This window comes from Rhinolophus sinicus, chromosome X (genome assembly GCF_036562045.2).
Source record: "Rhinolophus sinicus isolate RSC01 chromosome X, ASM3656204v1, whole genome shotgun sequence".
In the NCBI taxonomy this organism is placed as follows: domain Eukaryota; kingdom Metazoa; phylum Chordata; class Mammalia; order Chiroptera; family Rhinolophidae; genus Rhinolophus; species Rhinolophus sinicus.
Genome location: NC_133768.1, coordinates 86,272,326 through 86,285,100, shown reverse-complemented (window position 1 = coordinate 86,285,100; position 12,775 = coordinate 86,272,326). Strand labels below are relative to the sequence as shown.

At 36.6% G+C, this 12,775-nt stretch overlaps 1 pseudogene; it reads left to right on the top strand.

Moving 5' to 3' along the window:
- The first annotated feature begins 626 nt into the window (after window positions 1–626).
- Window positions 627–1,374, top strand: LOC109439398 (E3 ubiquitin-protein ligase SIAH1A; annotated as a pseudogene).
- The last annotated feature ends 11,401 nt before the right edge of the window (window positions 1,375–12,775 follow it).

The following is a 12,775-nucleotide window of genomic DNA, read 5'->3' as shown; positions in this document are numbered from 1 at the left end:
CAAGACATGGAAACAACCAAAGAGTCCTTTGATAGAATATTGGATAAAGAAGTTTTGGTATATGTACACAATGGAATACTATTGTGCCATAAAAAATGATGAAATAGTGCCATTTGCGACAACATGGATGGATGTTGAGATTGTTATGTTAAGCGAAATAATTCAGACAGAAAGTAAAGAACCATATGATTTCACTGATATGTGGTATATACAACTGAAAACAACAAAGGAAGAAGACAAACAAATGAAGAAATGAAGAAACACAAACTCATAGACACCGACAATAGTTTAGTGGTTACCAGAGGGTAAGGGGGATCAAATATATGGTGATGGAAGGAGCACTGACTCTGGGTGGTGAACACACAATGTGATATATAGATGATGTATTAAGAATTGTACATCTGAAACCTATGTAAATTTACTAACAATTGTTACCCCAATAAACTTTAATTAAAAAACAACAATAATAAAACAAAAAGTAAATCCAGAGAATTCCAGAGGCAGAAACTGATTCTGAGTGGCTGACTTGAAGGCTCCGGCATTTCCAAACCGACGTGTGGCATCCTCAGGGAACACTGTGTCCTGGGCAACACTGCAGCTTCAAAGAACCCACCAGTTTATAAGAAATGAGCAATCAGACTGCAGCAGCATTGCATACTGGGACCTCAAAGTTTGCACCTTCTGGAAGGGTGCCTGCCCGAACTGGCACAACCGTGACCAACAATGACTTGGTGAGTCTTTTTGAGTGTCCAGTCTGCTTTGACTATATGTTACCACCCATTCATCAATGCCATCTTCTTTGTAGCAACTGTTACCCAAAACTCACATGTTGTCCAACTTGACGGGGCCTGTTGAGATAAATATGCTTTGTATGGATGTGAAACAAGTCTGCCACACACAGGAAAAGCTGTGAGATTAGGCCTTACTCCTGTCCATGTGCCTGTGTTTCCTGTAAGTGGCAAGGCCCTCTGGATACATCAGCATACGTTCTTTATAATACTCCGGGGAGAGGACATAGTTTTCCATGCTACAGACAATCTTTCCGGTGGTGTTGAATGGGTGATGATGCAGTCCTGTTTTGGATTTCACTTTACATTAGTCTTGGAGAAACTGGAAAAATATGATGGTCATCAGCAGTGCTTTTCAACTGTACAGCTGATAGGAACATGCAATCAAGCTGAAAATTTTATCGTCTTGAGCTAAATGGTCATAGGCGGCGATTGACTTGGAAAGCTACTCCTCCATCTATTCATGAGGGAATTGCAATAGCCATTATGAATAGTGGATGTCTAGTACTAGTTTGACACCACCATTGCACAGCTTTTTACAGAAAATAGCAATTTAGGCATCAATGTAACTGTTTCCATGTGTTAAAATAAAATGGCAATCAAACATTTTCTGGCCAGTGTTTAAAACCATTACATTCTATTTCATAAGGAATAGACACACATCTGCCTGCCGACCTGAATTTTTTGGTAGGTGGAAGCTAAAACATGAAGATAAATAAAAGGGAATGCTGTTAAGTACGCAAAACAGTTGCATGTAGTAACATCAATATATTTTTTAAAAAGTCAACAGTAAACCACTGGGGGTGGGAAATATATATATATATATATATATATATATATATATATATATATATATATATAGACACCGTGTTTCCCCGAAAATAAGACCTAACCAGAAAATAAGCCCTAGCATGATTTTTCAAGATGACATCCCCTAAACATAAGCCCTAATGTGTCTTTGGTGCAAAAATTAACCTCAGACCAGGTCTTATTTTCGGGGAAACACGGTATATACAAACACCCAAGATGGGCATCTTTTGTATTAAGAAAGGAAGCATTGTAAAATAATTCTAAATTTGTGTTTGCTGTAGATTGAGCATACCATTGAAAAATATTGGTTTTTGAGGTTTTATTTTTCTATTTATGTGTGGGTGTGTGAGTGTGTGCCTCTGTGTGTGTTTGTGTGTGTGTGTGTGTGTATGTGTGTGTGTGTGTGTCTGTGTCTGTTTGGGTTTCTTTTTCTCTAAATAACAAGCTATGTTGAGTGGTCTTCAACCATTGGTTTTCCCATTGTTTGTTTGTTTGTTTTTTACACTAACAGTTGAAATTAGCACAATTTTTTTAAAAATTAAACTTCATTGGGGTGACAATGGTTAGTAAAGTTACATAGGTGTCAAGTGTACAATTCTGTAACACATCATCTATATATCACATTGTGTGCTCACCATCCAGAGTTAGTTCTCCTTCCATCACCATATATTTGATCCCTTTTACCCTCATCTATCACTCCTTTTCCCCCTTAGCCTCTGGTAACCACTAAATAATTGTCTCTGTCTATGAGTTTTTGTTGTTATACTTTTTTGTCTTGTTCCTTTGTTGTTTTCAGTTTTATATAGCATATATCAGTAAAATAACATGGTTCTCGACTTTTTCTGTCTGACTTATTTCGCTTCGTATAACAATCTCAACATCCATCCATGTTGTCAGAAATGGTACTATTTCATCTTTTCTTATGGCACAATAATATGCCATTGTGTATACATTCCACAAATTCTTTATCCAACCATGTATTTAAGGACACTTTGGTTGTTTCCATGTCTTGGCCACCATAAATAAAGCTGCAATGAACATCGGAGAACATATATGTTTATGGATAAATGTTTTCAGATTTTTTGGGTAAATATCTAGGATAGGAATTGCTAGGTCATTTGGTAATTCTATTTGTAATTTTTTGGGGAACCTATACACTGCCTTCCATAGGGGCTGCACCATTCTGCATTCCCACCAACAGTGTATGAGGGTTCCTTTTTCTCCACAGCCTCTCCAACACTTGTTACTATTTATCTTGTTGATGATGGCCATTCTGACTGGGGTGAGGTGATATCTCATTGTGGTTTCTATTTGCATTTATCTGATGATTAGTGATGATAAGCATCTTTTCATATGTCTATTGGCCATCTGGATATCCTCTTTGGGGAAATGTCTATTCAAGTCTTCTGCCCATTTTTTAATTGGGTTGTTTGTTTTTTTGTTGTTGTTAAGTTGTATGAGTTCCTTACATATTTTTTACTTTAGCCCCTTAACGGAGGCACTGTTTGCAGAAATCTTCTCCCATTTGGTTGGTTGCCTCTTTATTTTCTTGATGGGTTCTTTTGCTGTGCAGACGCTTTTTAGTTTGATATAGTCCCATTCGCTTATTTTAGCTTTTCGTTCCCTTGCCTTTGAAGTCAAATTCGTAAAATACTCTTTGAACCCAAGGTCCATGAGTTTAGTACCTACGTTTACTTCTATGCAGTTTATTGTTTCAGGTCTTTAGGTTTTCAATCCATTTTGACTTAATTTTGGTACAAGGTGAAAGATAACAGTCTAGTTTCATTATTTTGCAAATGGCTTTTCAATTCTCCCAGAACCATTTATTGAAGAGGCGGCCTTTTTTCCATTGTAAGTTTTTGGCTCCTTTGTTAAAAATTTTCTCTCCATGTTTCGTCGGTTTATTTCAGGGTTTCAATTCTATTCCATTGGTCTGCGTGTCTGTTCATCTGCCAATTCCATGACATTTTGATTACCGTTGCTCTGTAGCACAAGCAGAAGTCAGGGAGTGTGATACCTTCAACATTATTCTTTTATTCTTAGGATGCTTTGGCTACTTGGAGTTTTTTGTGGTTCCAAACAAATCTGATGATTTTTCTTTGTTGCATTTCTTTAAAAAAATGTAATTGGTATTTAATGGGGATTGCATTAAGTCTGTGTTTTGTTTTGGGTAATATGGCCATTTTAACGATGTTGATTCTTCCACTCCATGAACTTGGAATGTCTTTCCATTTCTTTGTGTCTTCTTCAATGTCTTTTAAAAATGTCTTATAGTTTTCAGCATATAGGCCTTTCACATCCTTGGTTAAATTTATTACTAGAAATTTTATTCTTTTTATTGTAATTGCAAAAGGAACATTTTCTTTCTTTTTTTTAAATTAATCTTTATTGGGGTGATAATTGTTAGTAAAGTTACATAGATTTCATTGTGCAATTCTGTATTACATCGTCTATAAATCCCATTGTGTGTTTACCACCCAGAGTCAGTTCTCCTTCTATCACCGAATATTTGATCCCCTTTACCCTCATCTACAGTCCCCCTACCTCCTTACCCTCTGGTAAACACTAAACTATTGTCTCTGTCTATGAGTTTTTGTTTTGCATTTGTTTGTCTTCTTTTGTTGTTTTGGGTTTATATACCACATATCAGTGAAATAATACAATTCTCTGCTTTTTCTGTCTGACTTATTTCGCTTGGCATTATAATCGCAAGATCCATGCATGTTGTCACAAATTGTCCTATTTTATCTTTTCTTGCCACTGAATAGTATTCCATTCTGTATATATACCACAACTTCTTTATCCAACCATCTATCAAAGGACATTTTGGTTATTTCCATGTCTTGGTCACCATAAATAAAGCTGCAAAGAACATTGGAGCACACGTGTCTTAATGGATAAATGTTTTCAGATTTTTGGGGTAGATACCCAGGAGAGGGATTGCTGGGTCATATGGTAATTCTATTCTTAAATTTTTGAGGAACCTCCACACTGCCTTCCATAGTGGCTGCACCAGTCTGCATTCCCACCAACAGTGTATGAGAGTTCCTTTTTCTCCACAGCCTCTCAAACACTTGTTACTATCTGTCTTCTTAAAGACAGCCATTCTAACTAGGGTGAGGTGATTTCTCATTGTAGTTTTCATTTGCATTTCTCTGATGATTAGTGATGTCGAGCATTTTTTCATATGTCTATTTGCCATTTGTATGTCCTCTTCGGAGAAATGTCTCTTCAAGTTCTCTGCCCATTTTTCAATTGGGTTGTTCCTTTTTTGTTGTTGAGTTACATGAGTTCCATGTGTATTTTGGATATTAGCCCCTTATAAGAGGCACTGTTTGCAAAAATCTTCTTCCATTCAGTTGGTTGCCTCTTTATTTTGTCGATGGTTTCTTTTGCTGTGCAGAAGCTTTTAAGTTTCGTATAGTCCCATTCATTTATTTTAGCTTTTACTTCCATTGCCTTTGGAGTCAAATTCATAAAATGCTCTTTGAACCCAAGGTCCATAAGTTTAGTACCTATGTTTTCTTCTATGCAGTTTATTGTTTCAGGTCTTATGCTTAAGTCTTTGATCCATTTTGAATTAATTTTGGTACATGGTGACAGATAGCAGTCCAGTTTCATTCTTTTGCATGTGGCTTTCCAATTCTGCCAGCACCATTTATTGAAGAGGCTGTCTTTTCTCCATTGTATGTTTTTTGCTTCTTTGTCAAAAATTATCTGTCCATATTTATGTGGTTTTATTTCTGGGTTCTCAATTCTATTCCATTGGTCTATGTTTGTGTTTTCTGCCAATACCATGCTGTTTTGATTATTGTTGCCCTGTAGTACAAGCTAAAGTCAGGGAGTGTGATACCTCCAGCATTGTTCTTTTTTCTTAAGATTGCTTTGGCTATTCGGGGTCTTTTGTGGTTCCAAACAAATCTGATGATTTTTTGTTCTATTTCTTTTAAAAATGCCATTGGGATTTTGATGGGGATTGCATTAAATCTGTATATTGCTTTGGGTAATATGGCCATTTTAACTATGTTGATTCTTCCAATCCATGAGCACGGAATGTCTTTCCATTTCTTTGTGTCTTCTTCAATTTCTTTTAAAAATGTCTTATAGTTTTCAGCATATAGGTCTTTCACATCCTTGGTTAAGTTTATTCCTAGGTATTTTATTCTTTTTGCTGCAATTGCAAAAGGAATTGTTTTTTGTATTTCTTTTTCTCAGATTTCATTGTTAGTATATAGGAATGCAATGGACTTTTGTATGTTTATTTTGTAGCCAGCAACTTCACTGTATTGGTTGATTGTTTCTAATAGCTTCCTGGTGGAGTTTTTAGGGGTTTCTATATATATAGCATCATGTCATCTGCAAAGAGTGACAATTTAACTTCTTCCTTCCAAATTTGGATGCCTTTCATTTCTTTCTCTTTCCTGATTGCTTTGGCAAGGACTTCCAACACTATGTTGAAAAGCCGACGTGATAGGGGACAGCCCTGTTGTGTTCCTGAAAGTAGAGCACAGGGCTTCAGTTTTTCATCATTAATGATGAGATTAGCTGAGGGTTTGTCATATATGGCCTTTATTATGTTAAAGTATTTTCCTTCCATACCTATTTTATTAAGTGTTTTCATCATAAATGGATGTTGTATCTAGTCAAATGCTTTTTCTGCATCAATTGATATAATCATATGATTTTAGTCCTTTATTTTAGTTATGTGATGTATCACATTGATGGATTTGCAGATGTTGAACCACCCTTGTGCCCCGGGTAAGAGCCCCACTTGGTCGTGATGAATAATCTTTTTAATGCATTGTTGTATTCGATTTGCTAGAATTTTGTTTAGGATTTTTGCATCTGTATTCATCAGAGATATAGGTCATTAGTTTTCTCTTTTAGTGTTGTCCTTACCAGGTTTGGTATCCGGGTAATATTGGCCTCATAAAAAGAGTTAGTGAGTACTGTCTCTTCTTCAATTTTTTGGAAGAGTTTGAGCAGGATTGGTATTAGATCCTCTTTGAAGGTTTGGTAGAATTCACTAGTGAAGCCATCTGGTCCCGGACTTTTGCTTTTGGGAAGGTTTTGGATGACTGATTCAATTTCGTTACTGGTGATTGGTCTGTTTAGATTTTCCAGTTCTTCATGGTTCAGCCTTGGAAGGCTATATGTTTCTAAGAACTTGTCCATTTCTTCTAGGTTATTGAATTTGGTGGCATATAGTCCTTCATAGTATTCTTGGATGATCCTTTGTATTTCTGTGGTGTCCGTGATAACTTCCCCTTTTTCATTTCTGATTTTGTTAATTAGTGTCTTCTCTTTTTATCTTAGTGAGTCTAGCCAAGGGTTTGTCAATTTTGTTAATCTTTTCAAAGAACCAGCTCTTTTTCATGTTAATTTTTTCTATTGTCTTTTTGTTCTCTATTTCATTTAGTTCTGCTCCGATTTTTGTTATTTCCTTTCTTCTGCTGACCTGGGGTTTCACTCGTTCTTTTTTTCTAGTTCTTTAAGGTGTAACATGAGGTTATTTATTTGGGAGTTTTCTTGTTTCTTGAGATAGGCCTGTAATGATATAAATTTCCCTCCTAAAACTGCTTTCACTGCATCCCAACAATTTTGGTAGGATGTATTTTCAATGTCATTTGTTTCTATGTATCTTTTGATCTCTCCTCTAACTTCTTCGTTGACCCAGTCGTTCTTAAAAGTATGTTGTTTAATCTCCATGTATTTTTTTTCCTGCTTTTTTCTTGCAGTTGATATCCAATTTCAAAGCCTTGTGATCAGAGAATATGCTTGGTATGATTTGAATCTTCTTAAATTTGCTGAGGCTGATTTTATGTCCCAATATATGGTCTATCCTTGAGAATGTTCCGTGTACACTAGAAAAGAATGTATAGTCTGATGTTTTAGGATGAAGTGCTCTATAAATGTCAATTATGTCCATTTCATCTAATGTGTCATTTAGGGCTGCTATTTCGTTATTTATTTTCTGTTTGGATGATCTATCCATAGCTGTCAATGATGTATTTAAGTCCCCTAGTATAATTGTGTTTTGGTCAATTTTTCCCTTTAGTTCTGTTAGTAGTTGCTTGGTATATTTCGGTGCTCTCTGATTGGGGGCATAAATATTGATGATTGTTATGTCTTCTTGTTGTATAGTCCCCTTTACCATTATGAAATGTCCATCATTGTCTCGTTTCTTTTTCACCCTGAAGTCTGTTTCATCTGATATCATTATGGCCACACCTGATTTTCTCTGGGTACCATTTGCTTGGAGTGTCAATTTCGACCCTTTACTTTGAGTCTATGCTTGTCCTTGTAACTGAGATATGTCTCTTGGAGACAGCATATGGTTGGGTTTAGTTTTTTGATCCAATCTGCTACTCTGTACCTTTTTATTGGTGAGTCCAGTCCATTTATATTTAGGGTGATTATTGATAAATGAGGATTTCCTGTCATTCTATCTTTTCTTTTCTGGTAGAACAGTGTCTTCATTGTTTATTCGTTTCTTTGTTCCTGTTCTTTATTTCAGTGTGGTGGTATTCTATGATTTTTTCCTCTGCTTCCTCTTTTTTTTATGTTGCATATTTCTGTTCTGCATTTTTTTTCCATGGTTACCATTAATGTTATGTAAAAAAAAGTTCATTTTTAGAGTATTCCATTTTCTTTAGCATGCTTCCTTTCTTCGTTTCCTTTTGCTGGTTCAGTCCTTTGCTCTCTCCTTCTTTATGTTTTTGTTGTCTCAAGTTATCCTTATTTATGCTGTGAGTTTATTTCTGCACTGCAGTAGCAAGTTATCTTTTTTTCTCCTTTTTTAAAGTGTTTTTTTTTCCTTCTTTACTTGTATGTTATGTTTAAGTTTATAGTGTCCTATTTGGGGTCAGGGTTGCCACTGCCTGCTTCTATCTGTTTGTAACACTAGTCATGGTTTTTTTATTCTTTTGCTCTTTTGTTTTAGGTTGAATGGTCTCATTCAGTATTTTTTGTAGTAAAGATCATGTGTTAGAAAATTCCCTCAGCTCTGTATGTCTGGAAATATATTTATTCCTCCCTCATATTAAAGGATATCTTTGCTGGGTATATTATTCTTGGCTCATAATTTCCCTCTTTCAATAGTTTGAATATTGTATAACATTCCCTTCTGGCTTTAAGAGTTTCTGCTGAAAAAATCTGATGATAACCTAATGGGCTTTCCTTTGTAGGTTACCATATTCTTTTCCCTGGCTGCTTTGGATTCTTTCTTTGTGATTAATTTTTGACACCTTCAATAAAATGTGCCTTGGAGAAGACCTGTTCAGATTGAGGTAATTAGGTATTCTATTTGCTTCTTTGATTCAAGGATCCTGTTCTTTCCACAAGTTTGGGAATTTGTCATCAACTATTTAGTTGAATATACTCTCTGTTCCCTTCTCTCTTTCTTCTCCTGGTATGCCCATATTCTTATATTCCTCTTTCTGATGGAGTCAGAAAGTTCTTGTAGAGTTCTTTCATTTCTTTTAACTCTCAAGTCTCTCTCTTCTTCCATCTGTGCCATTTCCAGATTTCTATCTTTTATGTCACTGATTCTTTCCTCCACCTGGACATCTATATTACTTAAGCTTGCTCTTTCATTCTTCATTTATTTTATTGAGTTCTTAATCACCAGAAATGCTGTTTGGTTCTTTTTTAAAATTTCAATTTCTTTGGTAAAATGTTCATTTTGTTCTTTAATTGTGTGTCTGAGTTCATTAAACTGCCTGTCTGAGTTTCTTGCATCTCGTTGAGTTCCTTCCATGTCTTTAAGTTCATTTTCTGGAGACTTTTCAATTTGTTTCTGAACTGCCTTGTTACATTGGTTATTCATGGCAATTAATGAATCATTATTATACTTCTTAAGCATCAATAGGATTGGGTTCTGCAGCAAGTTGATAAGAAGAGGTCTTTCTTTTGGTTTCCAGTAGGTATTGGTAGAATATTTTATTTTCTCTCTGATAGCAGCCTTTTATTCTCTCTTGTGCTGTAGTGTTATATTTTCTCTTGCACTGTTCCAGCTTCTCAAATGATCGGGACATTCCCTGAATGTTGTGCTTCTCCTCTGTGAGCATGTTCCCTGGGTCTCAAATCATCACCACCGTGAGGGGATGTGGAGATCTTCTGAATTCAAATCTCTTCCTGCAATCAGATTCAGAGCCTTTGTTTCGGTGGCTCTGTTTACCCTTGCAGGGATCCACCCTGATAGGTGGGTTGTAAGAGGTGGCTCTGAGCAATGGAGGCCACTACCAGTACAGTTATCTTGCACCCAAGTTTCCTTCCTCTTTTCCGGAACTATCTGGGCTGTGAGTCTGCAGCTGCAGGGCTTCAGCCTTCAGAGTTGTAAATATTCTGTTCTTTTGATCTGACACTGCTACCTTTCAGCTTCTAGCACTGGGACGGTGGGGGTGGGGTGAGCTCTGGTGGAGCGGGGAGGGGTTGGCCAGTCTCTATGCCTATGTCTTCTGTCTTTTGCTTGCCAGTGAGGGCTTAAACCACCATTCCTCCCCTTGTTCCCTCACTCTTTGCTCTGAGGTATCTACCATGAGCTTCAGATTAAGCCATGTTACATGCTGATCCCTCAGGCAGGACTGTGGGCCATAAGGGGAGTGTTAGCCTTTCGAATTCTTTCCTCTCGCATGACTGAGGTAGCTCCAGAATGCAGGGAGCTCATAGCTCCAGTCTGCATCCTGCAGCCCATGGGACCACAACTCTGCACTTCCCCTTTCCTCCTCCCCCACTCACCCAGTTTGCCCACATTTAGATATTTTCAATTGCATATCTTTTGGGCCTGCCTGTCTGATGCTAAGGGTGTCCTTTGTGCAATTATAGCTATTCAATGTGTTTTAAATTCCAGGGGAGATTTCAAGAAACTTACCTCACCCTGCCATTTCAGTGACATCACCTGATTTTCCCTTTTTCAAGGAACACAATGTGCTGTTGTGTGTGTGTATTTTGTGTGTGTGTTTTGGGTAACTTTTGTTTTTTCATATATTTTTTAAATTTTTCAATTGCACCTAACATAGAATATTATATTTGTTTCAGGTGTGCAACATAGTGATGAGACATTTACATAGCTTACAAGATGATCACCACAATACACCTAGTACCCATCTGACACCATACATATATATTACAATATTATTGACCATCTTCCTTATGTTATAATTTACACCCCCATGACTATTTTGTAACTACCAATTTGTGCTTCTTAATCCCTTCCCCTTTTTCGCCCATCCCCCCAATACCCTCTGATCTGGCAACCATCTAAATGTTCTCTATATCTATGAGTTGTCTCTGTTGTGTTTGTTCATTTATCTTGTTCTTTAGATTGCACATATAAGTGAAACCATATGGCACTTTTTTTTCCTCTGTTTATTGATTTATTTATTTTTTATTGGGGTGACAATTGTTAGTAAAATTACATAGATTTAAGGTGTGAAATTCTGTATTACATCGTCTATAAAACCCACTGTGTGTTCACCACCCAGAGTCAGTTCTTCTTCCATCACCATATGTTTCATCCCCCTTCCCCTCATCTCCAATCCCCCACCCCCCATACCCGCTGGTAACCACTAAACTATTGTCTGGGTCTATGAGTTTTTGTTTCTCATTTGTTTGTCTTGTTCTTTTGTTGTTATTGGTTTATATACCACATATCAGTTAAATTATACCGTTCGCTGCATTTTCTATCTGACTTATTTCGCTTAGCATTATACTCTCAAGATCCATCCATGTTGTCACAAATGTTCCTATATCATCTTTACTTACCGCCGAATAGTATTCCATTGTGTATATATACCACAACTTCTTTATCCATTCATCTATCGAAGGACATTTTGGTTGTTTCCATGTCTTGGCCACTGTAAACAAAGCTGCAATGAACATTGGAGCACACGTGTCTTTATCTCTAAATGTTTTCAGATTTTTTGGGTAGATACCCAGGAGAGGGATTTCTGGGTCATATGGCAATTCTATTCGTAATTTTTTGAGGAAACTCCACACTGCCTTCCATAATGGCTGCAGCAGTCTGCATTCCCCACCAACAGTGTATGAGGGCTCCTTTTTCTCCACAGCCTCTCCAACACTTGTTACTATTTGTCTTGTTGATGATAGCCATTCTGACTGGGGTGAGGTGATATCACATTGTGGTTTTTATTTGCATGTCTCTGATGATTAGAGATGTTGAACATTTTTTCATATGTCTATTTGCCATTTGTATGTCCTCTTTGGAGAAATGTCTCTTCAGGTCCTCTGCCCATTTTTCAATTGGGTTGTTTGTTTTTTTGTTGTTGAGTTGCATGAGTTCCTTGTATATTCTGGATATTAGGCCCTTATCGGAGGCACTGTTTGCAAAAATCTTCTCCCATTCAGTTGGTTGCCTCTTTATTTTGTCAATGGTTTCTTTTGCTGTGCAGAAGCTTTTAAGTTTCATATAGTCCCATTCATTTATTTTAGCTTTTACTTCCATTGCCTTTGGAGTCAAATTCATAAAATGCTCTTTGAACCCAAGGTCCATAAGTTTAGTACCTATGTTTTCTTCTATGCAGTTTATTGTGTCAGGTCTTATGCTTAAGTCTTTGATCCATTTTGAATTAATTTTGGTACATGGTGACAAATAGCAGTCCAGTTTCATTCTTTTGCACGTGGCTATCCAATTCTCCCAGCACCATTTATTGAAGAGGCTGTCTTTGCTCCATTGTATGTTTTTAGCTTCTTTGTCAAAAATTATCTGTCCATATTTATGTGGTTTTATTTCTGGGTTCTCAATTCTATTCCATTGGTCTATGTGTCTGTTTTTCTGCCAATACCATGCTGTTTTGATTATTGTAGCCCTGTAGTACAAGCCAAAGTCAGGAAGTGTGATACCTCCATTATTGTTCTTTGTTCTTAAGATTGCTTTGGCTATTCGGGGTCTTTTGTGGTTCCAAACAAATCTGATGATTTTTTGTTCTATTTCTTTAAAATATGCCATTGGGATTTTGATGGGGATTGCATTGAATCTGTATATTGCTTTGGGTAATATGGCCATTTTAACTATGTTGATTCTTCCAATCCATGAGCACGGAATGTCTTTCCATTTCTTTGTGTCTTCTTCAATTTCTTTCAAAAATGTCTTATAGTTTTCAGCATATAGGTCTTTCACATCCTTGGTTAAGTTTATTCCTAGGTATTTTATTCTT